General features: G+C 42.3%; 1 protein-coding gene across 1 annotated transcript in view; it reads right to left on the bottom strand.

Moving 5' to 3' along the window:
• The window catches only part of TPPP3 (tubulin polymerization promoting protein family member 3), a 33,659-nt gene that overhangs the window by 19,971 nt on the left and 1,115 nt on the right, over window positions 1-12,573 (bottom strand). The gene's annotated exons all lie outside the window — the stretch shown is intronic.

The following is a 12,573-nucleotide window of genomic DNA, read 5'->3' as shown; positions in this document are numbered from 1 at the left end:
TCTGTGCGCTTTCTGCAGAAGACTGGGTGGGAGATAATGTGAACGTGCTGGATCCACTGTCGGCCACCCAATTGACTAATGCCTGTACCTGCTCAGGCCTTACCATCCTTAGAACGGCATTGGGCCCCACCATATATCGCTGTAAATTCTGGCGGCTACTGGGACCTGAGGTAGTTGGTACACTAGGACGTGTGGATGTGGCAGAACGGCCACGTCCTCTCCCAGCACCAGAGGGTCCACTAACACCACCACGACCATGTCCACGTCCGCGTCCCTTACTAGATGTTTTTCTCATTGTTATGGTTCACCACAACAACAAATATATTATTTGGCCCAATGTATTGTATTCAAATTCAGCGGGATATAAATTTGAGGCCTAGTATTTAGGCGCTGGGTGACCGGTATGGATTTAGTGACAGAATTAGACTTGGAAATGCACAGAAGCGTGTGTGTGAAGTTATTCTGAATGACCCTATGTGCACCTTCAATATGATCTACCCTTTTAGGGATAGATTTCAAATAGCTCTGATATAGCAGAAACGACTAAATTATGAAATTGCTAAATTGGGAATTGTATTTCAACCCAGAACAAAAAATGTGCTTTGACGGACACTAAATAACTTTCCCAGCCACAACAGGACAGCGGTAACGAGAGATTTAGCGGGATATAAATTTGAGGCCTAGTATTTAGGCGCTGGGTGACAGGTATGGGTTTAGTGACAGAATTAGATTTGGAAATGCACAGTAGCGTGTGTGTGAAGTTATTCTGAATGACCCTATGTGCACCTTGAATATTATATACCCTTTTAGGGATAGATTTCAAATAGCTCTGATATAGCAGAAACCACTAAATTATGAAATTGCTAAATTGGGAATTGTATTTCAACCCAGAACAAGAAATGTGCTTGAACGGACACTAAATAACTCGCCCAGCTACAGCACTAGGGACAGATTTAGCGGGATATAAATTTGAGGCCTAGTATTTAGGCGCTGGGTGACAGGTATGGGTTTAGTGCCAGAATTAGACTTGGAAATACACAGTAGCGGGTGTGTGTGAAGTTATTCTGAATGACCCAATGTGCACCTTGAATATTATATACCCTTTTAGGGATAGATTTCAAATAGCTCTGATATAGCAGAAACCACTAAATTATGAAATTGCTAAATTGGGAATTGTATTTCAACCCAGAACAAGAAATGTGCTTGAACGGACACTAAATAACTCGCCCAGCTACAGCACTAGGGACAGATTTAGCGGGATATAAATTTGAGGCCTAGTATTTAGGCGCTGGGTGACAGGTATGGGTTTAGTGACAGAATTAGACTTGGAAATACACAGTAGCGGGTGTGTGTGAAGTTATTCTGAATGACCCAATGTGCACCTTGAATATTATATACCCTTTTAGGGATAGATTTCAAATAGCTCTGATATAGCAGAAACCACTAAATTATGAAATTGCTAAATTGGGAATTGTATTTCAACCCAGAACAAGAAATGTGCTTGAACGGACACTAAATAACTCGCCCAGCTACAGCACTAGGGACAGATTTAGCGGGATATAAATTTGAGGCCTAGTATTTAGGCGCTGGGTGACAGGTATGGGTTTAGTGCCAGAATTAGACTTGGAAATACACAGTAGCGGGTGTGTGTGAAGTTATTCTGAATGACCCAATGTGCACCTTGAATATTATATACCCTTTTAGGGATAGATTTCAAATAGCTCTGATATAGCAGAAACCACTAAATTATGAAATTGCTAAATTGGGAATTGTATTTCAACCCAGAACAAGAAATGTGCTTGAACGGACACTAAATAACTCGCCCAGCTACAGCACTAGGGACAGATTTAGCGGGATATAAATTTGAGGCCTAGTATTTAGGCGCTGGGTGACAGGTATGGGTTTAGTGACAGAATTAGACTTGGAAATACACAGTAGCGGGTGTGTGTGAAGTTATTCTGAATGACCCAATGTGCACCTTGAATATTATATACCCTTTTAGGGATAGATTTCAAATAGCTCTGATATAGCAGAAACCACTAAATTATGAAATTGCTAAATTGGGAATTGTATTTCAACCCAGAACAAGAAATGTGCTTGAACGGACACTAAATAACTCGCCCAGCTACAGCACTAGGGACAGATTTAGCGGGATATAAATTTGAGGCCTAGTATTTAGGCGCTGGGTGACAGGTATGGGTTTAGTGACAGAATTAGACTTGGAAATACACAGTAGCGGGTGTGTGTGAAGTTATTCTGAATGACCCAATGTGCACCTTGAATATTATATACCCTTTTAGGGATAGATTTCAAATAGCTCTGATATAGCAGAAACCACTAAATTATGAAATTGCTAAATTGGGAATTGTATTTCAACCCAGAACAAGAAATGTGCTTGAACGGACACTAAATAACTCGCCCAGCTACAGCACTAGGGACAGATTTAGCGGGATATAAATTTGAGGCCTAGTATTTAGGCGCTGGGTGACAGGTATGGGTTTAGTGACAGAATTAGACTTGGAAATACACAGTAGCGGGTGTGTGTGAAGTTATTCTGAATGACCCAATGTGCACCTTGAATATTATATACCCTTTTAGGGATAGATTTCAAATAGCTCTGATATAGCAGAAACCACTAAATTATGAAATTGCTAAATTGGGAATTGTATTTCAACCCAGAACAAGAAATGTGCTTGAACGGACACTAAATAACTCGCCCAGCTGCAGCACTAGGGACAGATTTAGCGGGATATAAATTTGAGGCCTAGTATTTAGGCGCTGGGTGACAGGTATGGGTTTAGTGACAGAATTAGACTTGGAAATACACAGTAGCGGGTGTGTGTGAAGTTATTCTGAATGACCCAATGTGCACCTTGAATATTATATACCCTTTTAGGGATAGATTTCAAATAGCTCTGATATAGCAGAAACCACTAAATTATGAAATTGCTAAATTGGGAATTGTATTTCAACCCAGAACAAGAAATGTGCTTGAACGGACACTAAATAACTCGCCCAGCTACAGCACTAAGGACAGATTTAGCGGGATATAAATTTGAGGCCTAGTATTTAGGCGCTGGGTGACAGGTATGGGTTTAGTGCCAGAATTAGACTGGGATATGGCCAAAAAATAAACAGACTATTGCTGGTTAAATGCACTTGGTGTGACAGCTTCACCCTGATGTAGGCTTTAGCCAAAAAACAACCACACCATTGAGGGTTAAATGCACTTGGTGACAGGCGCAGCTTGCCCCTGATTTAGTATATGGCCAAAAAATGAACAGACTATTGCTGGTTAAATGCACTTGGTGTGACAGCTTCACCCTGATGTAGGCTTTAGCCAAAAAACAACCACACCATTGAGGGTTAAATGCACTTGGTGACAGGCGCAGCTTGCCCCTGATTTAGTATATGGCCAAAAAATGAACAGACTATTGCTGGTTAAATGCACTTGGTGTGACAGCTTCACCCTGATGTAGGCTTTAGCCAAAAAACAACCACACCATTGAGGGTTAAGTGCACTTGGTGACAGGCGCAGCTTGCCCCTGATTTTGTATATGGCCAAAAAATGAACAGACTATTGCTGGTTAAATGCACTTGGTGTGACAGCTTCACCCTGATGTAGGCTTTAGCCAAAAAACAACCACACCATTGAGGGTTAAATGCACTTGGTCGCAGCTTGTGCTGGCGCACCACAAGACACAAAATGGCCGCCGATCACCCCAGAAAAATGTGACTGACAAACGGTCTGTGCAGCCTAAAAACAGTGAGCAATTGAGGATCAGCAGCTCAATGATCCACAGCTGCAGATCGATCAGTTAATCAAGTCCTTTGGAGGAGTTAATCTGCCTAATCTCGCCCTACTGTCGCAGCCGCAACCTCTCCCTACGCTAATCAGAGCAGAGTGACGGGCGGCGCTATGTGACTCCAGCTTAAATAGAGGCTGGGTCACATGGTGCTCTGGCCAATCACAGCCATGCCAATAGTAGGCATGGCTGTGATGGCCTCTTGGGGCAAGTAGTATGACGCTTGTTGATTGGCTGCTTTGCAGCCTTTCAAAAAGCGCCAAGAAAGCGTCACAAAAGCGCGAAGAAAGCGACGAACACCGAACCCGAACCCGGACTTTTACGAAAATGTCCGGGTTCGGGTCCGTGTCACGGACACCCCAAAATTCGGTACGAACCCGAACTATACAGTTCGAGTTCGCTCATCCCTAATCATTATCTGTAGCTTGGATAACTCTTTTAATAGTAAACTCTGAACACTTAATGGAGCCCTCTAAATTTCAAAATGAATGATGATACAAGCTCACAGGATCATCAGTCTGATCTCCTCACATGTATCAATGACATATCAGAAGAACATTTTGTCTGGAATTCTCACCCTTCCAAATCCTTGCCTGAACTTTGAGCCATGATGCAACCAATATCTGTTGACACCAGTAGTCAGTGAACAGGGGCTGAAGTAGATGTGGGGTGGTGAGGTGAGAAAGTCACACTACTACTGTTAAGTCCAGAAGTCTAGTTTGAAACTGTTAGGTCCTGGTCCCATCCACTGACCTGAAGTGATTTACTCTATCATGGTATTTCATTGCATCACACTGTACAGCAGTGGTCTCCAACCGGTGGCTCTCCAGCTGTTGCAAAAACTACAACTCCCAGCATGCTTTGACAGCCTACAGCTGTCAGGGAATGCTAGGAGTCAGGCTCGGACTGGGCCACAGGGGTACAAGGGAATCCCCCGGTGGGGCCCTGGGCAAAGTGGGCCCCTAGTCTCCCACCCTCTGCACAGGTGGCACATAACACATTAGACTTTTTGCACTACATACATTTAATCAAAGTACAGCACCTCCACCAGCCTATGTTCATATAAAAAAACTTTTCAGATTATTTATTATATTTGAATGTATCCGTATGGTGGGCCCTAGGTACCCCAATCGGACACTGCTAGGAGTTGTCGTTTCATTCATTCGTCCCTACAGCTAAATTCACAGAAATGTATAGCTATATTTCTCTCTAGACAGTGGAGAAAGACATTTTGAGGGGCATCACATACCATATGTATCTATAGGGGAACATGTGCAGGATTGTGATTATGATTAAAGGGTTTCTACCACTTAGGTGTCACATATTTAGCTGTCAGACACTAGCGATCCGCTAGTGTCTGCTCTGGCCAACCATCCTAATATAATTGCTTTTGGGGCAGTGGTTTGGCTAAAAAAACTACTTTTATTAATATGCTAATGAGCCTCTAGGTGCTATGGGGGCGTCATTAGCACCTAGAGGCTCCGTCTACCTTTAGAAACTGCCGCCCCCAGCGCGTCCCTCCAGCCCGCCCATCTCTTCCTGAATGCGATCCTCGTATGTATTCTGCGCATGCGCAGTAAATGTCTGACAGCTTCCCTGCTCAGACATCTCCACTGCGCCTGTTCCTCGGAGCACTATGGCGTCATCGCGCAGGCGCAGTGGAGATGTCTGAGCAAGGAAGCGGTCAGACATTCACTGCGCATGCGCAGAATACATACGAGGATCGCATTCAGGAGGAGATGGGCGGGCTGGAGGGACGCGCTCGGCGGCGGCAGTTTCTGAAGGTAGACGGAGCCTCTAGGTGCTAATGACGCCCCCATAGCACCTAGAGGCTCATTAGCATATTAATAAAAGTAGTTTTTTTAGCCAAACCACCGCCCCAAAAGCAATTATATTAGGATGGTTGGCCAGAGCAGACACTAGCGGATCGCTAGTGTCTGACAGCCAAATATGTGACACCTAAGTGGTAGAAACCCTTTAATTGTCTCATGTGAGCTGCTGCCCACCCACAGAAAGGAAAGAACGTTGGCCAGATGAGTGAGTAGAACAGTTTTAGAAAGAGTTTTACTTGGATAAGCCTTCCATTTCAAGTGAATTCCCGCTGTGGATCTTTTTGTTTTGCAGCATGTGGATGAGGCTTTGCAAGATCTATTTCACTTTGTAATATGATGTAGATGTCCACCCCCCCCACGGTGGAAAATCAGCATAGTATCCGCCACATGTGAATATACCCTAACAGCTGCCAAGAGAGAAGGCCGTATAAATCAAACAGAAAATAAATCATGGAATGTTCCATCAGATGCCGGATGTACAGAAGCATTGCTTCTAGGGTCGAGAGAGGTGGTGGGAGAGTGAGGAGGAGAGAAATAATTATTAAAACATTTTTTTTTCTAAAGTGAGAGACTAAGAGAGAAAAACTATGGGAGGGATTTATCAAAACTGGTGGAACGGAAAACTGTCTTAGTTGCCTATAGCAACCAACTTGTCCTTTACACCAGTTTTGATAAATCTCCCCCTAGGTGCCCTCAGAGCATCAAACACAAATTTTCAGACTAAATGGAACACTTTCGATTGCATGGAGTCCATTTTGGCACAAATCGAGTCGGTCACCCAACTCGAGCTGGAATTTAATTTTGAGTGATTTGCTCTTGTCTAGTTACTACAGCGCAACGTTATAATGGCCGTCTTAGACTACTTTCACATCTGCATTTTCGCTGTCCCGTTTTGAGATCCGTAATACAACTGGCTGCATCAGTTCAGAACGGATCCGGTTGTATTATATTGAAAATGAAGAAATCGGATCTGGCACTAAAACTATTGTAAGTCAATGGGCGCCAGATCAGTTTTTTTCATGTCCAAAAAAACCCAGATCCAGCATCTTTGGCCGGTCCACATCACGTTTAAAATAAAAAAACAACCTAACAGAGGTCTAAACTCGTGTTGAGCGAGCATGCTCAGCCGAACACTAGTTCGGCTCAAGCATCGCTATGCTCGGCACATTGCGGCGTTCGGCCGAAATATCGTGCGTGCTCGAGCACCATGCTCGAATCAGTGTATTTATCAGTGTATAAATCTAATTTAGCTTCTATTTCTGAAAAGTTTCTGGCGGGATTTGAACTCACAACCTTCTACATTACAGCCAGAAATAGAGGCTAAATTTAATTTATATATTTTATATATCTTTTAGTAATTGTAAAAAATGTATGGTACAAAATAAATGTGTAATTACAAAAAAATATATAGATAGATAAAATAATACTTCTGATATACTGTATATGAATGCATACTATGTGGGAAACTACTACTGATGTTTTAGCCATAATATATTTACATATATTATAATTTATTATATATTCTAAATATCTACTAATATATGTAAATATATTATGGCTAAAAACGTGTATATATATATATAAATTTTATTTAGCCTCTATTTCTGAAAAGTTTCTGACAAGATTTGAACTCACAACCTTCTGGATGGGCAGTTATTAAAAAATAAAAAATAATAATATATATATATATATATATATATATATATATATATATATGAGACTTTTGCTGTATAGGAATACTTACTAGTAGTAAGTATTCCTATACAGCAGAAGTCTCATATATATTTTTCTTGGGGTAACTAACTGGCCATCCAGCTCTATATGAGACTTCTGCTGTGTATTATTATTTTTTTTTATTAATTGGCCATGCAGCTCTAAAGTGTAGTGGTTAAGGTTCTTGGCTGTAATGTAGAAGGTTGTGAGTTCAAATCCCGCCAGAAATAAAGGCTAAATTAGATTTAAATACACTGGGTGTCCCAAAGCACTGACTCCATATATGGACATAGCTATATATGGAGTCAGAGCAGGGACTCCTAAGCTGAACTAGAGTCCCGACACCGTCCCCAGGGGGTGCCTGGTTTAATGCTCAGGTTCTCCCATTGACTTCCATTGTGCTCGGGTGCTCTGTAGAGCACCAGAGCATCGGGAAGTGTTCTACACGAGCACTTTGGTGCTCGATCAATACTAGTCTCAATAAATACAGTTTATTGCTGGTACTGGCAAGGGTCTTGGTGGTGGAAATGTCTTTTCTGTCTTATGAGACAAGACGTCGCCACAGTTCGCTTTCGAAAGACGTCTCCACCGTTCGAAAGTATTTGACCCCCTTGTGGTATTCTAGTCCCCCCTATGATACACCGAAACACTTGTCATAAGTGTGAAAATGTTTTCATAGAAGTGAGGGATCAGTTACTGCACATGTATAACCTGCAGATCCTCTCCTCCTACAAAATAATTCCTCGCCAATGGGTGAAATCTGCGGCAAATATCAGCAACATAAGATAAAATGCTGCTAAATTCCACACCGTTTGGAAATTTCGAGGAATGAGATTTATCAATCAACTATTTCGCTGCTGCAGATTTCCCACAAAAACAATTATGCCGTGTAGCCATTCCCTAAGGGTAAGTTGTTGAAACACTACGGATTTTCTGCAGCCGAAAGGGTAGGTTCAGACAGAGGACTTTGGGCGTGGGTTTCGGAGCAAACTCTGCCGAGAACTGGGAGATTTTTTGCTACACAGTTTTCAAGACCGCATCAAGAATGTGCAGGTCCATTCTTGGAATGGTTACCACCCAGACCCCTCGCAAAGCCGAAGCAGGAGCATGCTCATGGCTTAGCCCCATTCAATGGAGCTAAACCTTGAGTGGGTCTGTATGAAAACTCATGGCAAAAACAATCCTCCGTAAGAACCTACCCAAAATCCGGAAATCGGAAATCCGCAGCAGAAAAAAAAGACACACCAAATGGTACTGAGTGGAAGCAGATTTCAATCCGCATCATAAATTGGCACGTTGCAGATTTCCAATCTGGACCACTGGTCAGTTTCTGCTGCGGATTTTTTTTTTCTGCCGGGCGTGGATGAGAATTACTAAAAACACATTCACATTTCTGGTGCTGTGAAACACTGCCGATATTCTGCATGCAATTCCGCGACAGAAAATCTGTAGTGTTTCAGCAATGTGTGAACATACCCCCAGGGTATGCACCTCTCATCTCCTCTGAGGATCAGGCAATTATCAGGCATGAATGGTTTGTTCCTGATAATTGCTTGTAATATCGGTCCATATCAAAGGACCATCACACCTGTGCCTTCCACCTATCTATGTAGAGAACCACATTACTATGGCCTCTTCTTCATTTTTAGAAAATTAGGCTGCAGCATTTGCTCATGTATCAATTGTCCCAATATCCTGCACTAATTTCGGAGGGTGTCCCAATATCCTGCACTAATTTCGGAGGGTGTCCCAATATCCTGCACTAATTTAGGAGGGTGTCCCAATATCCTGCCCTAATTTGGAGGGTGTCCCAATATCCTGCACTAATTTCAGAGGGTGTCCCAATATCCTGCACTAATTCGGAGGGTGTCCCAATATCCTGCACTAATTTCGGAGGGTGTCCCAATATCCTGCACTAATTTCGGAGGGTGTCCCAATATCCTGCACTAATTTCGGAGGGTGTCCCAATATCCTGCCCTAATTTTGGAGGGTGTCCCAATATCCTGCACTAATTTCGGAGGGTGTCCCAATATCCTGCACTAATTTCGGAGGGTGTCCCAATATCCTGCACTTATTTTGGAGGGTGTCCCAATATCTTGCACTAATTTCGGAGGGTGTCCCAATATCCTGCACTAATTTCGGAGGGTGTCCCAATATCCTGCACTAATTTCAGAGGGTGCCCCAATGTCTTGCACTGTTTTTTTTTTTTTGTTTCTTTGGGGAGGTGTCCCAATGTCTTGTACTGTTTTTGGAGGATGTCCCAGGTACAATGTCTTGTACTGTTTTTAGGGGATATCCCAATACCCTGCACTGTTTTGGGGGGTAACCCGATGCCCTGCACTGTTTTTTTGTGTGGCGGGTATAAGAAGTACATACCATAAGACAGGGGTTAGGGGTTTTCCCTACAATGGATTGGGATAACGGACTGTGTGGATACACACATTACATCGTGTCCTTGTCACGTATACATATATGCAGAGGATATTTCTGATGGCTATTTCTCACCATAGACCTACAAGCGGTGAAGCCAACCTTCTGCTCAGCTGGTTCATGTTCTTAGCTGCAGATTCACCACCCTTCTCTGTATCCCTGTGGGCCCTGCAGGCAGATCATGTCACTGCTATTTCTCATCCCGCAGATCGCCATGACAACAGTATGTAATGGTGTAAGCAAAGCCTAACAGACAGCACTGGGAGCACTGGGCGGGAGGCAGCCGGCTCCTTCCCATAGGGATTGGATTGAAATGCTGTAATTCTTATTTCGAGTCATTCATTCATTTAAGTGCATGACTGTCATAGGGGACAGCATGTCCTCACTGTAATACAACCTCCATCCTCTAGCGCTGCTTTGCTTCTCCTACCAGCACGCACAGGGGCAAGGACGCCCGTAGCTGTCCGTCTTGTATGGACTCACAATTCCTTTCGGGGTGCTGTCATTTCTATGTGCATTGTTGCATTTTTATCCTGTTGTGGTCATTATTGAATTTTTATACTTTTATACTTTTTTATACTATTTAATACTTTTTTGTACAATCACCAAAATGAAGGACTATATCCAGGGCGGGGTCGGACATGGAAAGAATCAGTGTATGATATCATAGACGTGATAATTACAGTATATGAATGCATGTCTAACGTATTCGCTATGCGCTGTTGCTCCCTGTTTTCATCCCCTTTTTGGGGGTTCTATATAGTTTTTTATTTACTCCCTATTTTTATATATAGTGCCTATTGATGTGACCAGATTGTGGTTATTCCATACTAGGGTCTCTAATGTCACCCTAAGGGCCAGTTCATCTAAAGTTTTTTTGCGTTTTTTTTTTTTTGCGCAATTTCTGCACCACAAAATGCCTCTAAGCAGCCTCCCGTTCCTTTTTTCTGCAAGTGTAAAAAAAAAAGCGGGGAAAAAAGAGGCATCCGCGCTGATTCCTCCATTGAAATGACACTGCGCGTTTTTTGGGCGCTAAAAAAGCTGGTTTGTATTGAAGTAAACACCCACTGGTTTAAAAAAAAGACATTAAAACGCATTGAGAAAAAAAACACATGCCGATTCCGCGCTGAGTTTTGTAGGCGGATTTCAAAATCCGTCGTGTGAACATAGCCTTAATCTTGACGGCTGGGAGCGATTTCACGAATGACATCTTTATGGTGCATAGCCGCACCCTATGGAGGTTTGCTAGGGGTACAGCCACACTGTCAGGTTTCTTGATGCGGTTTTGGAAGTCACAATCAGGAGCGGATCCTAAAAGGAGAGGATGTATAAAGGGCGGATACAACTTCTCTTTTTTGAATTCACTCCTGGTTTTGGCTGAAGAAACTTGACCGTGCGCCGTACCCTAAGAACCTAGTACATTGTCCTTCAAGATTCAGCTCCCGCCTGTAGGAGCGGATGCCATCTTCCTATAGTCCATTCTTTTGATTCTCAAGGTCCCAGCGCAGGGATTTATGGCATTTATACCTTTGTTTAACAAGATGTCATGTTTTCCCTTTAAGAAGTGAATTTAGGTTCTGCAGACTCCTACAGTCCCTCTACGGCAGAGAGAAGCAAGGGGACTCCGGCTTACAGATCCTACACTACATACTTTCCTACATGGTGTAGCTGGTTACAGCACTGCTGTACATGCTGATGTGGCAGAGGGGAGTTTGTCATTTGGCACGTCTTGATATTGTGTTACACAGGGCAGCAGTTAGACCCGGGCTGTGTAAACTGAGTTAACAGGACTGATTACCAGAGAGTGACATGATTCCTTGGCTCTGCTACATCTGTTTAGAGCATGCTCACTATAGCAACGCTGAAGTCTAGATTCCTAGTTTAGCATTGTCATCTGCACGGGCTGAGCACTACGAGTATGAATGACGGGAGTAACAGAGCAACATCATACTGCATATTAACTGAACATAGTCATTAGAGATGAGCCAATTTCCGCTTATGAAATTCGTTCTCACTTTGTTTATTGGTAAAATTTGAACTGCGTTATGGATTCTGATACCAAGGACCATAACGCAATTCTATGACGGAATCCATAACGCAATTCTATGACGGAATCCATAACGCAATTCGCCTTTTACCACCAAACGAAGTGTGAACGAATTTCATAAGCGGAAATTCGCTCATCTCTAATAGTCATAACTAGTACATGTACAGTATATGTATACTAAGACAGGACTGGCTGAATTATCTATCTATCTATCTATCTATCTATCTATCTATCTCTATCTATCTATCTATCTATCTATCTATCTATCTATCTATCTATCTATCAATCCATCTGTCTATCTATCTGTCTATCTCTATCTATCTATCAATCCATCTGTCTATCTATCTGTCTATCTCTATCTATCTATCAATCCATCTGTCTATCTCTATCTATGTCTGAATTATCTATCTATCTAGCAATCCATCTGTCTATCTCTATGTCTGAATTATCTATCGATACCTCTATGAAATATCTATCTATCTCTCTATGAATTATCTATTGCTCTATGAATTATCTATCTATCTATCTATCTATCTATCCATCTGTCTATCTCTATCTGTCTGAATTATCTATCTATACCTCTATGAAATATCTATCTATCGCTCTATGAATTATCTATCGCTCTATGAATTATCTCTCTATCTCTCTATGAATTATCTATCGCTCTATGAATTATCTATCGCTCTATGAATTATCTATCTATCTATCTCTCTATGAATTATCTATCTATCTCTCTATGAATTAT

This window comes from Bufo gargarizans, chromosome 10 (genome assembly GCF_014858855.1).
Source record: "Bufo gargarizans isolate SCDJY-AF-19 chromosome 10, ASM1485885v1, whole genome shotgun sequence".
NCBI classification, from domain to species: Eukaryota; Metazoa; Chordata; class Amphibia; order Anura; family Bufonidae; genus Bufo; species Bufo gargarizans.
Note: the sequence above shows the minus strand (reverse complement) of the source record. Positions and strands in the feature narration are given on the sequence as shown.